General features: G+C 44.3%; 1 pseudogene; it reads right to left on the bottom strand.

Moving 5' to 3' along the window:
- Positions 1-1127: 1127 nt before the first annotated feature.
- LOC121852219 lies at positions 1128-16512 on the bottom strand (annotated as a pseudogene).
- Positions 16513-17543: the final 1031 nt, after the last annotated feature.

Below are 17543 nucleotides of genomic sequence, written 5' to 3'. Positions count from 1 at the left end.
CTGTTCGTAGCAAGTAGCAGAGCCTGTGAAGGCTGTCACTCTTGCACACGAGGGGGTGGGTGGCCAGCACCAAAACAAAAATATGCACAAAGACACACACACAGACACAGTAACAAAGACGCACACACAGACACAGTAACAAAGACACACACACAGACACAGTAACAAAGACACAGACAAAGACACAAGACACACACAAGACAAGGGATACAGACCAACCCACTAACCCAAAGAAAATTATCCCCCGTGTAGCCTTAACAGACTGTAGGGGCAAGTGCTGTTTGCTAGTAGCACCTATGAAGTCCGGCACTGTGGCACACGAGGGGTCGGTGACCAGCACCACGCCCGACCCGCCTTTGTCTCCCCAGTGGCGATGTTTGCACATCGCAGCAGGTACTCATTTGAGGCTCAGTCGACCTAGGGGAGAGCCTGGACCGATTCCGATAATCGTCACTGGTGTTGGTGAACCGGTCATGGGCCTCCCCTAGGTCGACTCAGCCTGAAAAAAATAGTTCCTAGTACGGTGTGTAAAAGTCACCACTGGGGAGACAAAGGCGGCCGGGCGTGGTGTTGGCCACCCACCCCCTAGTGTGCTGTGCCGGCCTTCATAGGGGCCGTCCATAAATGACGTCACGCGATTTTGACCCCCCCCCCTTCGTCACACGGCGTCACAAAAGTCAGACCCCCCCTCAAATATGACGTCACAAAGCTCTGCCCCCCCCCAAAAAAAATAAAACATGTCTCAAATAGCTTTAAACTATTGTCATTGTAGTGCATATTTAATGTGGCGCTGCACTCTGATGTTGTAGGAGAAAACATTTATTAAAAAGTCTATTTAACTAAGTAGAACGTGTTGTCTATATTTATTTAAAGTTGCTCATTTTGACGTGACGTCACATTTCTCAACCCCCCCCCCATCGTCACAAATGTCTGCCCCCCCCCCCCAGGTGCGTGACGTCATTTATGGACGGCCCCATAGGTGCTCGCTAACAGCACTTGCCCCAACAGCCTGTTAAGGCTACACGGGGGATCTGTGTCTTTGTGTGCGTGAGTCTGTGCGTTGTGCCCGTTTCTCTGCGCTGCTCACACTCCGTGCTCTCAGGACGCACGACTCAGATCCAGAATCCTCACTGAGTCACCATCACCCCACACACCAGTGCGGGGTAGAGCGGTTGACTAAACGAGTGGTGGACGGAGTGCAGCAGCTCCATGGAGTCGGCGCGGTAAAACGACAGCAGCCCCGCCTCCCAGTGCAGGTGACACCCGACTCTCCGGGGAGGATCCCTCACCGGCACTGAGGTCCTACACCACCATGAGCACTGAGCAGCTGTTGTTATTTTATATAAAACCCAGGATGAGTCGTTCCTTCCCAGGCTGCACTCTTCACCACCCCTTTCCGTGCGATCGTCCCGTACGCGACTCCAACCTCACAGCTCCCCGCACCCCCCACGTCCACCTCCCAGTAGTGCTGACCCGACGAGAAGCTCTCGGAGCACAGGGCTTGTGCATAGCATCAAAGCGGTGTGGGTGATCGGGGCGACCCTGGGAGACAGCGGTCCACGTCACCGTCCTGAGGTCCGAGGAAATCTGGAGGTCGTTGTGGGCCGAGTTTGGGTCCAGAGTCGGTGAGCGTCCGTCTGCAGTAACGATAATCACAGTAGCCGTGTAACAACAGCACCACTATAACAACAGCACTCGTGCACTAACACGCACGTACACTACAATAGAGCAATTCATAATGAGCATTGTTATACAACGTTGTAATGCGTAGCTATCGGTGTGATGACATGTAACGGGCACTTTGTCAATCCACTGCTGGATGAGGGCCTCCCTACACCGTGCGGGTCGCGGGGGATATTTGACCATACTTCACCACGCCGGTCACCGCGCGTTGGTGAAGGCAGGCGGCGCGGCTGGCGAGAGCACAGAAGTACAGTACAGCGGTGCGTTTGTCTGCCCCGCCATCTACATTTTTAAAAGTCGAGCTTCAGTTCAATATTCACTGTGTAATAGATGTAAAACATGTGATGATACCATCAAAATGTGAACTGCTCTATATATTCTAATGCAAGGCTGAAAACTTAAAATATATTAATTGCTTCCAACATGTATTTGTTAAAATTTTTAATTGAAATAGAACGATCAAACATAGAACAATTGTTAAGTTTTTTCGGTAAAGTCACGTAGGTAAAATAATAATAATAAAAAATAAAATAAAATAATAATACAATAATAAAATATAATAAATAAATAATAGCGCAAAATAATTGAAATAATAATAAAATAAAAATTGCTAATACAACAATAATAATAAAATAAAATATTGATAAACTATATTGATAAATAATAAAATAATAATATGTTTTTTAATAAAATACTATCGAAATAATAATAAAATAGTATTAACTAAATGGTAAAAAAATTATAAAATTAACTAATAATAAAATAATAATAAAATAAAGTGATACAGTAAATTTAGCTGTGACGGTCCCACCTGAAGACGGAGACTTGTGTTGCCTCCGAAACGTCGTGATTTAATTGAGTTATTTTCATTTATTATTATTTATTTATTATATTTTTACCAACGTGACTTTACCGAAAAAACCTAAGAGTATGAATCCTTGCAGTCACGAAAGCTTCAAATCTAGAATTAATTGTTAAGTTAAATCAATAAAGTTCTAATAATAAAAAATAAACATTTTTCAAAAATCGCAGCCTTTGCGATTTGCTAATCGCATTGTTTCAAATTGCGACTTCGATTTGAAATCGATTCATCGTTCAGCCCCACTGTGCGGTAGTGCCCGTGGGAGGCAGTGGATCACAGCAGCAGCGCAGCGTGGATATCAACACCGCCGCAGCGTCTCTGTGTGTGTACAACAAACACAAACATCTCCCGTGTGTCACCTTTCACAGGCTGTAGGGGCAAGTGGTGTTGGTGAGCACCTGTGAAGGCCGGCACGGCACACGAGGTGTGGTGTGATAGTGTAGTGATGTACACTCGTGTGTGTGTGTGATAGTGTAGTGATGTACACTCGTGTGTGTGTGTGTGATAGTGTAGTGATGTACACTCGTGTGTGTGTGTGTGTGATAGGTGGTAGTGTAGTGATGTACACTCGTGTGTGTGTGGTGTGATAGTGTAGTGATGTACACTCGTGTGTGTGTGTGTGATAGTGTAGTGATGTACACTCGTGTGTGTGTGTGTGATAGTGTAGTGATGTACACTCGTGTGTGGTGTGTGTGATAGTGTAGTGATGTACACTCGTGTGTGTGTGTGTGATGAGTGGGTGTAGTGATGTACACTCGTGTGTGTGGTGTGTGATAGTGTAGTGATGTACACTCGTGTGTGTGTGTGATAGTGTAGTGATGTACACTCGTGTGTGTGTGTGTGATAGTGTAGTGATGTACACTCGTGTGTGTGTGTGTAGTGATGTACACTCGGTGTGTGTGTGTGATAGTGTAGTGATGTACACTCGTGTGTGTGTGTGATAGTGTAGTGATGTACACTCGGTGTGTGATAGTGTAGTGATGTACTGTGTGTGTGTGATAGTGTAGTGATGTACACTCGTGTGTGTGTGTGATAGTGTAGTGATGTACACTCGTGTGTGTGATAGTGTAGTGATGTACACTCGTGTGTGTGGTGATAGTGTAGTGATGTACACTCGTGTGTGTGTGATAGTGTAGTGATGTACACTCGTGTGTGTGGTGTGATAGTGTAGTGATGTACACTCGTGTGTGTGTGATAGTGTAGTGATGTACACTCGTGTGTGTGTGATAGTGTAGTGATGTACACTCGTGTGGTGTGTGTGATAGTGTAGTGATGTACACTCGTGTGTGTGTGATAGTGTAGTGATGTACACTCGTGTGTGTGTGTGATAGTGTAGTGATGTACACTCGTGTGTGTGTGTGATAGTGTAGTGATGTACACTCGTGTGTGTGGTGTGTGTAATGTGGTGTGTGATAGTGTAGTGATGTACACTCGTGTGTGTGTGTGTGATAGTGTAGTGATGTACACTCGTGTGGTGTGTGTGATAGTGTAGTGATGTACACTCGTGGTGTGTGTGTGATAGTGTAGTGATGTACACTCGTGGTGTGTGTGATAGTGTAGTGATGTACACTCGTGGTGTGGTGTGTGATAAAAGTGTAGTGATGTACACTCGTGTGTGTGTGTGATAGTGTAGTGATGTACACTCGTGTGTGTGTGATAGTGTAGTGATGTACACTCGTGTGTGTGTGATAGTGTAGTGATGTACACTCGTGTGTGTTGTGTGTGTGGTATAGTGTAGTGATGTACACTCGTGTGTGTTGTGTGTGATAGTGTAGTGATGTACACTCGTGGTGTGTGTGATAGTGTAGTGATGTACACTCGTGTGGTGGTGTGATAGTGTAGTGATGTACACTCGTGGTGGTGTGATAGTGTAGTGATGTACACTCGTGTGTGTGTGTGATAGTGTAGTGATGTACACTCGGTGTGTGTGTGTGTGATAGTGTAGTGATGTACACTCGTGTGTGTGTGTGTGATAGTGTAGTGATGTACACTCGTGTGTGTGTGATAGTGTAGTGATGTACACTCGTGTGTGTGATAGTGTAGTGATGTACACTCGTGTGTGTGATAGTGTAGTGATGTACACTCGTGTGTGTGTGTGATAGTGTAGTGATGTACACTCGTGTGTGTGTGTGATAGTGTAGTGATGTACACTCGTGTGTGGTGTGTGATGTGTGATAGTGTAGTGATGTACACTCGTGTGTGTGTGTGTGATAGTGTAGTGATGTACACTCGTGTGTGTGTGTGTAGTGTAGTGATGTACACTCGTGTGTGTGTGATAGTGTAGTGATGTACACTCGTGTGTGTGTGTGATGTGATAGTGTAGTGATGTACACTCGTGTGTGTGTGTGATAGTGTAGTGATGTACACTCGTGTGTGTGTGTGATAGTGTAGTGATGTACACTCGTGTGTGTGATAGTGTAGTGATGTACACTGTGTGTGATAGTGTAGTGATGTACACTCGTGTGTGTGTGTGTGATAGGTGTAGTGATGTACACTCGTGTGTGCATTTATTTGAATTTATGTATGCATTTTAGTAATACGTTAAGTCTAATTCTTATTTTATACAACCCCATTAATGTATATTATGCCATATTAAATATAATTTCTTATACTCTGGAACGGATTATTTCCTTTCCATTTATTTCTTATAGGAAAATTAGTTTGGTATACGTCATTTTCGGTATAAGTCCTACCTTCTGGAACGAATTAACGACGCATACCGAGGTACCACTGTAAACTGAACTGGTGGGCTTAAGGGTCCTGTATTTATACTACTTTTTTATTACTGGAAAGTTCTTGAATGTTCTAGAAGTTACTACAAGTTACTACTCAGCACTGAATCTATCTGGAATTCCCATTGAAAATGTGTAAATTTCAAAATATCACTGTCCTGGTCACAAAAGCAAAGTTTGTGGGGAATAATAGCCATTTTGTGTACATTTGAGGCATAAGCAATTATAAAATAACACTTACTACCCAGGGACATTTTTATTTATTACACAGTGTAATGAATCTTAATAATATCAGCCACAGCCTGTATGTGTCAAAGGCTCAGTGCCGTTGATGCTGAGAGCTTCAGACTTTAACACAGAACCCTAAGAATCCTAACTGTGTCTGAGTCTGTATCACGCTGCCTCAAGCACTAAAAATGAATCCTAAGAATATCAGCCACAGTGTCTCTGTGTAAAACACTCACACGCAGAATAGCAACAGCATCCTCACTCAATTATACACACGTGTAGGGTTAATAGAGCTCATGTAATACTCCTTTACACTCGTGTGTGTGCTGTATGTGAACGTAGAGGTATTGCAATACATGGGCAATAGCAATGTATCTGTTTGCACAGTGATACACGTGGTCAGCCACACGATAGCCCAGTCTGGCTCTGTGAGCCTCGGTATTACATAGAACCCCAATAATCTTAGCTTAAGGCTGCCTTAGTATGGATATGAGCCTACATCATTAACAATGAATCCTACGCATCACTACGTGATGTAGTCTGGCTCGAGTCTGATGATGACATCCATTACAGAGAAGATTTATACTCGTAGTTTCATCTGCTACAATGGTTACTTTGGCCAACAGCATCCTTACTGGATAATACACGCGTGTAATATCAATGGAGCTTATGTAATAGTGAAATACACTCGTGTGTGTGCTATATATTATTGTCTAATGAATACATTACAGTCGTAATGTTGATGTTTGCACGTGCCGTGTAGTGATAGACAAGGTTGACCAAGATTATGCCTTAATCTCGCTCTGTGAGCCTCAGCCATTAACTGGGGAACCTAAGAATACTAAAAATGCCTTAGTTTGACTCTCTGAGCATCAAGCTGTTGACATGAAGCCTAAAAATCTTCAACGTGTCTTAGTCTGGATGTATGATCCTTGGGCATTACCAATCAACCCTAAGTTTATATAATACATAAGAGGTTTTTTTGGGGTTAGATCGCGTAAATATATAAATGTGTCGTTAAACCTGCCACCACCCGACACAGACAACTAGTAAGGGTTGTCACGTAAACAGAACATGCCAATTCGTCACTAGTACAGCACGCCGGTGTGTTGGAGAGCCAAGCCACAACATTATTTAAATTTATATTGATGTAGTTATAAAAGCCATTTCACCATATGAATTCTGCAGGCCGATTTGTGTCCGCAGTGCTGATGCTTACAGGACGTACCCGGTACTCGTTTAAGCCAAGGGTTCATCTGGGAGAGGCTCAGAATTGGTTCTGAATCCACTCACCATTGATGATAGCCATGGCCGTGAGTCACGTGTAGGTGACCATGTTTGTAGCTCAGTGCACAGAGCATCCCATCATCATTGCACATCCGTACTCACTCTCGCTCATCTACACATACGTATACAAACAGACAAACAGGCTGTAGGGGCAAGAATTGTTAGCGAGTGACACTTCAAGGCCGGTATGGAACATGAGGGGGTGGGTGGCCAGCACCACGTAAGGCCGCCTTTGTCTCCCTAGTGGCAGTTTTTACACACTACACCAGGTAGTCATTTGAGGCTGAGTCGACCTAGGGGAGGCTCATGACCGGTTCAGAAAATTGTCACTGGTGTTGGCTGTGAACGGGAATCGAATTTGTGTTGCCAGGTTCATATTGTAGCACGTTAACCACTATGCCACCGCTCCGCAACATACACACAAGACACAATTACACGCACAATAACACACCGCACAGGTGGTAAGAGTCCGTGGAACTCACACATGAATGCCAGCAGGTTGACCACAGCTCCCTGCAGGGCGCTGATCGTGGCGATGTCTTCTTTGCTGGGAGATGAGGGTGGATCTTCCTTCTGAGCGTCTCTCCTGTGAGACCAAAACCAGCAGTGACACACACAGCCCGTGTCTTACACAGCATCATTACACCACAGCATCATACACAGATCATACTACACATCATCACACACAACATCATCACCCACACACACATGCATCATCACACATGCATTACACACATCATCACACAGCATCATGCCACACATCATCACACAACATAACACAACATCATCACACAGCATGATCATCATACACATCATCATCACACATAATCATCATCATCAGCCCATATTCCACACAAGGCGTCACCCCGTGTGTTATTTGTGCGAGTTCATGAGTCCATACCGGTTTGTCTCTTTCAGGTGAACCTGCAGGAGTCAGACACAGGGGGCGCGAGTCAGTTCACCTCCAGCCACGTTAACCACACGGTGATTGGTAGACGCGATGAGCTGGGCTGCGCTATCCATTTGCATTCCCAGTGTTGTTGGTTGTAATCAAGACAAAGCCATGGACTCGTTATGACTCAATATTCTCATCAGCAAGGTGTGGCCTCTAAAATTGTTGCCACTTGGTGTCCGATATTATGGCAAGGGTGTCTGTGGCACTTGACATCGAGTTGCAGTGATTGTGAACCAACATTCAAAATAATGATCCACTGCGAGAGTGAATTACAACCAGAGCGTTACGTTGCCAAGTCCATAGTTTAGCAGGGTTAACATTTGTTGAGGCAGGCAATCTCGGGATTGGTTTAAACTTTCAAAGACTCATCAGCAGTCAGTGCTGAAATATAACTGCTTCTGGCTTTCCTGATGTTAAAAGCCCTTCCGTGTTCAGCATTAATAATGGTTGGTATACATTTGGTAAAATGAAAATTTTTAATGTAGTGTCAAGTGGCCTCAATCTGATGTACATTACAGGATGATGAGGTTACAATTTTTATGCCAATGCCTGCATATATTACCAACCAATTAACTCAAGGGATTTGTGTGTTAATCGTAAATTTCTTCTTTTGAAATTCAGCGGTAGTTCATATTTTTATTACAATATACAAATCCAAGTTGGTGAACTTGACTCTACGCTTATTTTAGAACCCATTGGCTATATTTGTATTGACAATGCACGTGGCGTTATTGTTTTGTGTTGCAACGCATGTGCCACGTTTACAAACACAATGAACACGCGAACTGGGGCACTCGCCCTGGCTCCGTGAGCGCTCTACCTGCAGGAACGTGAGCGAGTCCCTCTCCTCCTGCAGAGCGCGCAGGCGCGTGGCTGCTGCCTTGAGCTCGCTGATCTCGCGCTCGTAATGAGCGATGTTCTCCTCGATCTGGGACAGCAGCTCGCGCCCCTTCACATCCACGCGATCCAGAGCCGCCCTCTCGTCCTCATCCAGCATCGTCCTCATGCGGGTGAACTCGCCTGAGATGCCAGCCTTGGTCTGGAGCATGGAATCCTGCAAAGGGCGTGTGATGGATTCTATAAATTAATATTCCATGCTGCTAAGACCAAAGTCACATTGTTTTCCAGTTTCTCGAAACCTATTTTTCCCTGCTGCCACGTTATGTCTTTGGACTCGCATCTCATTGAACAGGTCGATAACTTCAGGTATCTAGGTGCTATCTTGCCCGTCACATTGATAATATCGCCAGTAAGATTTAATAAACAAAATCCTCTATATAAATAGACATTGTCTCACCTCGGCTCCATCTTCATGTAGTCCAAGCTGCCATCCTCCCCATCTTTGACTCCTGTGAAATCATCGACTGCCGAGCCTCTTGTTCCATTATACCACCTGGCTGCCCACTTTGACCTTGATGCCTCCATATCAACACATTATTGCAACCTCTGTATCACCTCCAATTTATCTCCCCTGGATATGTTTAGAGACCACCACAGGGCTGTCTTCATCCTAATATTCCTTTAAAACAAATCCGCCTAACTCCAGAAGTGTATTGGTGAGGATCTGTAAATTATTTACCAAAACAGATAAGCACATGTTTTAGGTTCTTTCAGTAAAGATAAGCACATGATTCACCTTCTGCATAGATTCATCATTAAAAGTATTTTGTACACAATCTATTTGCCCCATGGCCTTTTGGGACTGAATTATTGTATCAGTACTGGCAGACCTCGCTAAACGCTCTGTATGCTTCCTGAAGAAGTGAGTGCCTATCGAATAAGCGCTAAAATGGGTCATTATACTGTTGTATATATCAGGATGTGTTCCCGTCAGCGTTATTGCTTTCAGATGACCAATACAGTGAGGGAAAAAAGTATTTGATCCCCTGCTGTTTTTGTACGTTTGCCCACTGACAAAGAAATGATCAGTCTATAATTTTAATGGTAGGTTTATTTGACCAGTGAGAGACAGAATAACAAAAAAAATCCAGAAAAACGCATGTAAAAAATGTTATAAATTGATTTGCATTTTAATGAGGGAAATAAGTATTTGACCCCTCTGCAAGACATGACTTAGTACTTGGTGGCAAAACCCTTGTTGGCAATCACAGAGGTCAGACGTTTCTTGTAGTTGGCCACCAGGTTTGCACACATCTCAGGAGGGATTTTGTCCCACTCCTGTTTGCAGATCTTCTCCAAGTCATTAAGGTTTCGAGGCTGACGCCTGGCAACTCGAACCTTCAGCTCCCTCCACAGATTTTCTATGGGATTAAGGTCTGGAGACTGGCTAGGCCACTCCAGGACCTTAATGTGCTTCTTCGTGAGCCACTCCTTTGTTGCCTTGGCCGTGTGTTTTGGGTCATTGTCATACTGGAATACCCATCCACGATCTATTTTCAATGCCCTGGCTGAGGGAAGGAGGTTCTCACCCAAGATTTGACGGAACATGGCCCCGTCCATTGTCTCTTTGATGCGGTGAAGTTGTCCTGTCCCCTTAGCAGAAAAACACCCCCAAAGCATAATGTTTCCACCTCCACGTTTGACGGTGGGGATGGTGTTCTTGGGGTCATAGGCAGCATTCCTCCTCCTCCAAACACGTCGAGTTGAGTTGATGCCAAAGAGCTCCATTTTGGTCTCATCTGACCACAACACTTTCACCCAGTTGTCCTCTGAATCATTCAGATGTTCATTGGCAAACTTCAGACGGGCATGTAAATGTGCTTTCTTGAGCAGGGGGACCTTGCGGGCACAGCAGGATTTCAGTCCTTCACGGCGTAGTGTGTTACCAACTGTTTTCTTGGTGACTATGGTCCCAGCTGCCTTGAGATCATTGACAAGATCCTCCCGTGTAGTTCTGGGCTGATTCCTCACCGTTCTCATGATCATTGCAACTCCACGAGGTGAGATCTTGCATGGAGCCCCAGGCCGAGGGAGATTGACAGTTCTTTTGTGTTTCTTCCATTTGCGAATAATCGCACCAACTGTTGTCACCTTCTCACCAAGCTGCTTGGCGATGGTCTTGTAGCCCATTCCAGCCTTGTGTAGGTCTACAATCTTGTCCCTGACATCCTTGGAGAGCTCTTTGGTCTTGGCCATGGTGGAGAGTTTGGAATCTGATTGATTGCGTCTGTGAACAGGTGTCTTTTATAAAGGTAACAAGCTGAGATTAGGAGCACTCACTTTTAGAGTGTGCTCCTAATCTCAGCTCGTTACATGTATAAAAGACACCTGGGAGCCAGAAATCTTTCTGATTGAGAAGGGGTAAAATACTTATTTCCCTCATTAAAATGAAAATCAATTTATAAAATTTTTGACATGCGTTTTTCTGTATTGTGTTGTTATTCTGTCTCTCACTGTTCAAATAAACTGATCATTTCTTTGTCAGTGGGCAAATGTACAAAATCAGCAGGGGATCAAATACTTTTTTACCTCACTGTATCATTTCTTTGTCAGTGGGAAAATGTACAAAATCTGCAGGGGATCAAATTATTTTTTCCCTCACTGTAGATGTAGTCGATTACAACACCAAATATATATCTTTTCAGAATATCATGAAATAACTCTTTCTGTTTGATTTTCAAAATGCTTACAATTATATCAGGTTGATGTTCTGGTCTTTTAGTCCTAGATATTGCGTTAAGAATTTCAGACCAAGTAGGGTTACATGTAAAGGTTACTTATAGGTCCGGCTTTCCAAATGTATGCACTATTTCCATTGTGTCCTGAAAGTTTTGCTACATATATCTTGGACTTCCTTGAATTGTAGATGGAAAAATAATCATATGCCCTGCTCTTGAGGCCTGATCTTCAGCTCTCGCTTTTACCGCATCCAACATTCCTCTATATTGTTCTATGCGTAACTCCTTTTGATTGTGTCTTAGATTGTTTAATCGTGCACCCTCTGTTTTAACGTATGTGTAGTGTTGTTGATTCTGGAGACGTCGGAGCTGGATCTTGGAGGCAACACTATTTATTTAACACAATGCTCGGCAGTACAACCCGGCACACTCAGAACAACTGCCCTTCTATCACCACTGCCTTGGGAGGTACTGCCTCCGGGCTAACTCACCCGATACGGGACTGATAATCTAGGTCCTCCAGCTACGGGTGCCTAGGAGAGGCTAATCTAACCCGACCTAGCCAGGGTGCGGGTTCCAACCACTGGCCTGCTCGGACCCGGCCCTTACAAGGACGTCGGGCCGGGGGTTCCCAGGGTCTCACCACTGAGCCACACAGAGTCCCGGCCCTGACAAGGGCAGCGGGGCTAGGGGTCCCAGAGTACTATCTGGCCGGTCTTCTTGCTTCTGTCTTCTGTCTTCAACTGGCCCCGAGCCTGTAGAGAGGTCCCGCTTATAAACACCTCCAACCGAGGGGCGGGTCCCGTGGGATCCTAGGAAACCCCGCAGCGCCCACCCATTGGGAGGGGTCCCGTGGGATCCCAGAATACCCCGCAGCCCCCTCCTGCTCCGGGACTAGGGATATTGCGACTGCCCCTGCTGGACTGTGTCAGCCCCTACAGGTAAGTGTACACAGTCCGTTTACGTCGCTACACATAGCCCATACACGCCCCTACAATGCAACAACAGCACATTGATGGAAAAGTTTTCCACTCAAGTGTAGTATGCTGAATTCATTTCTGATTGATGGTCTATATGGATAATATTGCAGTTGTGTATCTCTTGTTCGTTTTTCTTTATTCAAGGTGTTTCAATTCCCAATGTCAGCCACTTTCTCTGTATGGAAATAATATTGGGTAAACTATCGGGTCACAGTTCCTATTTATAGGAGATATAGTTTTGCAAGTATCACCTTCCAGATAAATATCCTGTTTAACAAGAGGTTCACCATCATCTCTGACAAATTTAGCAGCAACTTCGGTCTTGAATGTAGGGGCATTGTGTCTTCATAGGTCTAGTTCAGGATATTCGATGAATACTGTTTTTACTTTCATAGTTGGATTGTTTCATTAACTTTATTAATTGTTTATAGTATTCGGCAAATATATTCGTTAGTCGTTAAATTTCGTCCAGTAGCATTGCAATTTCACTACAGCCTCTGTTTAACTCGTTATCTAATCGTTTGCAGTTGCTTCTGCTGAGTCAAAAATATATAACTGTCCATATCCTGTTTATTGTCGGTGTTGCGTATAATGGATACACCATATGATACATTTGACCATGCATTCTCAAACAGTAAGGTCCATGTCCAGGAGGTGCCTTCATTTCAGCTCCCATCGATGCAAAAGCTCCAGCAGAATTGCAGTCTCTGATATGATCTCAGTAATGTCGTGCTTCTGGTGTTACTTCTGTCAATAACTTTTTTTAATAGTTCATGTGCTTCTGTTAAAGGTGCCAGACAAAAACTTTCCCATCACAACAGCACTCTGTGTCTTTTCTTTGATGCATTCAGTTCAACGGTCCAATATATTGCTTTACATAATGTTCATTCAATTGTTGTATTAACAATATTATGTTCATCCACTTCTACGCATATTTCTTGGTTGTTGGCATTGGGCACTTCACATTTAATCTTCTCCTTTTGGCTTCTTTCTCTCTCTATTTGAGTTTATTCGTCGGCTTTTTCTTCTGCTGTTCGTTTGCTCTTTTTTTGTGCATGTAGATTTCGATCAGTGTTTAATCGTAGGTTTCTTTCTTCTGATGTCTCATCTTCTCTCCGCTGTCTGTAATAGTCGCCTACCTCGATCCATCACTATCACGTTATGAGGGCCCGACCATCTCATCTATCTATATTTAAAAGAGCATCGTTGTCGGAGCCATCTATCTATGTATATTAAAGATAATAATTACGTTTAACTATTCAAAAATATACATCATGGATATTGCCTTCCTGGTATTTTGATGAGGTATGTAACAGTTGCAAAATTAAACCTTTTATAAAAAATAAATCTGAAATTATTCAAACCATTGAAATTTTACACTGAAGGCGACACGAATGTTGCTTAAATGTCACAATTCACAAAATACATCTTGGATATTTCCTCCATAGTCTTCAGAGCTGAAACACCGTCTTAGGAGCCAAAGCAGACGATCTAGGAACCGGTCTTTGGAAGCCAGCTGAGATTTTGCAGTCATCCTTAGCCGTTTATATTTAGATAGATATGTTTTGATTTTCTATTTTTGTAAAAATGTTCTCCAGGCCCATGAGACGCTATAATGAATGAGTGTTCTATGGCGTCGTGCTAAGTTAGGTCTGCCTGTATTCATTCAGTACAAGAAAACTCTTGAGCGGTTTTGACATGCAGAGTAAGGCTTGCTTGAATCAATGCAGGTGAGCTGCCAGATGTTATAGATAAGGACCCTCTCTCTAAGATATGGATCCAAGTTGAACGCAAATTTATCATACATAAACCAGTCTATTGTTGCCTCTACTGAATCAAGGCTGACAAAATTATGCACTCCCAGAAGACTGCGGAATCAATACTTTTGTAAAGATGCACTCCCACTTAGTGGGGCTGAAGGAATGTGTCAATTTTTTCTCATAATTTATACAGAGGCAGGTATATGATGGAGACCTATTATCTGCTTATTTGTTTTTGTTACTAATATTCTCTACAACATGGATATTTTATGCAGAGCCGGCCCAGCCACTAAGCGACCCTTGCAATTGCAAAGGGCCACGTGGCCAGCAGAGGGCCCCATAGAGTCTCTGCTAGCTAGTGGGTGAAAAAATCATACATCAAAGGGGCCTCCAAATAATTTTGCTTAGGGCCCCCAAAGGTCTAGGGCCGGTTCTGATTTTATGTAAATTATTAATATCACCAGCTGACTGTATGCCCTGTTTTACAGGAGGATTTGTGTTCCAATGAATACTTATGCATGCGCCAACATAAACAGGCTCATAGCAATTTCGTTGAAGGCATTAAAGGTAGACACAATTTTGTAATTATCCTTACCATTAAAATGTACGACTCCAAAAGAGTTAATCACTAATACATCACGACGTGTGCACATTACATTTAAAATGTTTGAAATAGTAATTTACTCTACGTTGTGTTTGCTTTTGAGTTGGGTGCGTGTCATGAGAGCAAACGTGTTTTTCCAGCATCCCCTTTACTCTCTTGAAGTCGCGTCTCTTGTGTTTATTCTAGCATTTAACGCATATTTCCTGTCATATTTAATCGTCATCTTCACTTGTTTAATTTCTAGTTTCTAATTCAATATAGTCGTTGCTCCATACTGTGCTATTTTATCTCAGCCATTGCAAGTCATTCGAGTTATACTGCAAAGTGCTTTGCAGTCTCACGAGGTACGAACTTTTTTTTTCTATAAACGTTGCATTTGTTTACTGTTCAAGCACACATTTCCATAAAAATCCAATATCCTGCACAGTTATTACACACTGACTCAAGACTAACAGTTCACTTGAGTCTACGGAGTGGACCTCACAGTGAGGTCAACTCCACAAACACTCACAGGGAGACTCCACGCAGGGTGGAGGTCACGGGGTCACAAGTCCACACGCGTTACCTGCACGTCCTTGCGAGCGGCCTCCATCTGTCCACGGACGCCTCCGCCTCCATCCTCTTCTCCTCCACCGCTCGCATCTCCTCTCCGACTCCACTCTGTAAGAGACGAAGTCACCAGATGAGACTCCACTCCCTGAGCGTCCCCTCTCAGCCCAACTCCACACGGAGCCCTCCACAGTGATGGCTCTATAATTGCCACCAGAGGAGTGGTGAGGAAGTCAGCCTGGACTGACTGAAAAAGGCTAAACGGCAAGGGACCGTGAGAGAGAATCAACACATGGTGATGCTCGTTGTATGAGATGTTTTTATTAATCCCAGGTGACAGTTTTTTTCAGTTCATGTAGAAGTATCAGAATCAGTATATGTATTTATATTGGAGGAATCAGATGAGCTATAACGGTCTTTTTCACATGTCCAGTACGGGTGGGTAAGAACGTTACAACAACAAATTTTACAAAAACCAGATAGTAGTGCCAAGTACAAGAATGGTAAACAAATCACCCAATAACATACAACTAAGCCATCCCCATCCTACCAGGCAAATCCCACCCAGGTATTAATTAATTTTTTTAGAAGCGACCTGGCCACAAATGATAAATCAACATTGCGGCTTATCATGTGGAAATATATAGCATAAAAATGTATCTCAATGCATGTGTTTTTTTTGCTGCACCTCAGTGGTTCTCACTGTCGGCATGCGGTCTCACCTTCCGTGTCTGATGCTCGTCCTCCAGCGTGTCAACATCATGCCCTCTGTGTTCTCCAGCGATTGTGCAGTCCCTGCACAAGAGGCTCATGTCCTGCTTGCAGTAGAACTTGAGCGCCTCGTTGTGCCTCTTGCACTTGCGTTCTTCGGGTTCACATCTGGTGAAACCAGGACGTGATCATGAAATTTCTTTTTCTCCAGGTGAGGCACGAGGTGCTCCGTGCAGAAGGATGTGTCACACTTGAGGCAAGTCTTCACTGCAAGCGTCTTGCCTTCTGGGCAGTTGTCACAGAAAACAACAACACCAGCAGCAGCAGCAGCCTTGGTCTCAGTCACTCGCAGCTGCTCTATGAGGTTGGCGAGTGTCACGTTCCTGGTCAGCTGGGGTCGTCCAGGGAAGGTCTTGCGGCACTGTGGGCAGCAGTAGGAGTCTGTCTCCTTCCAGGCGTCCTCCAGACACTGGAGGCAGAACGAGTGGCCGCAGCTCAGCGTGGAGGGGCAGTCAAACGTGTCCAGGCAGATGGAGCAGGTCAACTCTCGGTCCACGTTCTCAGCGGGAGCTGCGCTCGCCATGACCCGAGATGCACCCAAAGTAGTTTCTCACTGTGCCTCAGAGAATATATTTCAACAAAAATATTTAGTTTATAATATCGTGAGATGTTGAATATCATTGACGAGTTGTTCTGTGCGCAGCTCACACAGCGGAGACGAACAAGGAAATGAACTGACTTCACCTGCAGCTAAGTTATAAATACCTCGAGACACGCCCTGGAATGTTCCATACGGCGGCTGCGCTCACCTGTGTAGACGTGGCGTTACAGTCACGCACTGTGTAATAGCTAAAACTTATTTTTGTGTTTAGTTTGTTGTGCTTCCCCTGCACTTCCGATTAGCACGGTTGGCTACGTACGGTGTGGAAGAAGTTCAACATACATAGCTTTGACCGGTCTCAAGTGATATATTTGTACAAACAAAACCCAGCAGCAGCAACCCGGGACACAGCGATAATGGTTTGTCCCACAGGCTGATTGACCGGCTAGGTCAGGCTGTGTGCATTGCACAATGGAACCGCACCTTGTACAAACATTCAGATGTAAAGGTGAACTTGTTTTTTTCCATCTGTGTCTTTATCCATTTTTTTCTTGCAAGGCCTTTTTAAAGTTCGCAGTCTGTAATCGTCTTCCACCTTTATCAACTAATATTTAACTACTGGCTTCATGCATCCTCTGTTCATTTGTCAATCATTTTTTAGTTTTTTATTCCCACGACACCGTTTTATTCTGGGTGGATGGTGTATGTTGAACTTCTTTTTCACCGTACGTAGCCATTCGTGCTAATCGAAGGTGCGAGTGAGTGGGTGGTGGTGGTTGAGTAAGTCGGAGGGTTATTTGGTGAGAGGGGAGACAGATGGGCAGGAGGATGGCGTGAGGGTGGGCGAGCAGGCGGTGAGGGAAGGCTGGAGGAAGGGTGGCTGGGAGGGGCGTGCGGTTGAGTGGTTGGGTCCCTGGTTGGGTGGCCTCACGCATTACAACAGCGAACAGACCCTGGCTAAACAAACATCGTGGTTCATTTAAGCTCATTATCTGTACGACTTTTACCGTCCA

The sequence above is a fragment of the Callorhinchus milii genome, unplaced genomic scaffold (genome assembly GCF_018977255.1).
Source record: "Callorhinchus milii isolate IMCB2004 unplaced genomic scaffold, IMCB_Cmil_1.0 Scaffold583, whole genome shotgun sequence".
Lineage (NCBI taxonomy): Eukaryota > Metazoa > Chordata > Chondrichthyes > Chimaeriformes > Callorhinchidae > Callorhinchus > Callorhinchus milii.
Note: the sequence above shows the minus strand (reverse complement) of the source record. Positions and strands in the feature narration are given on the sequence as shown.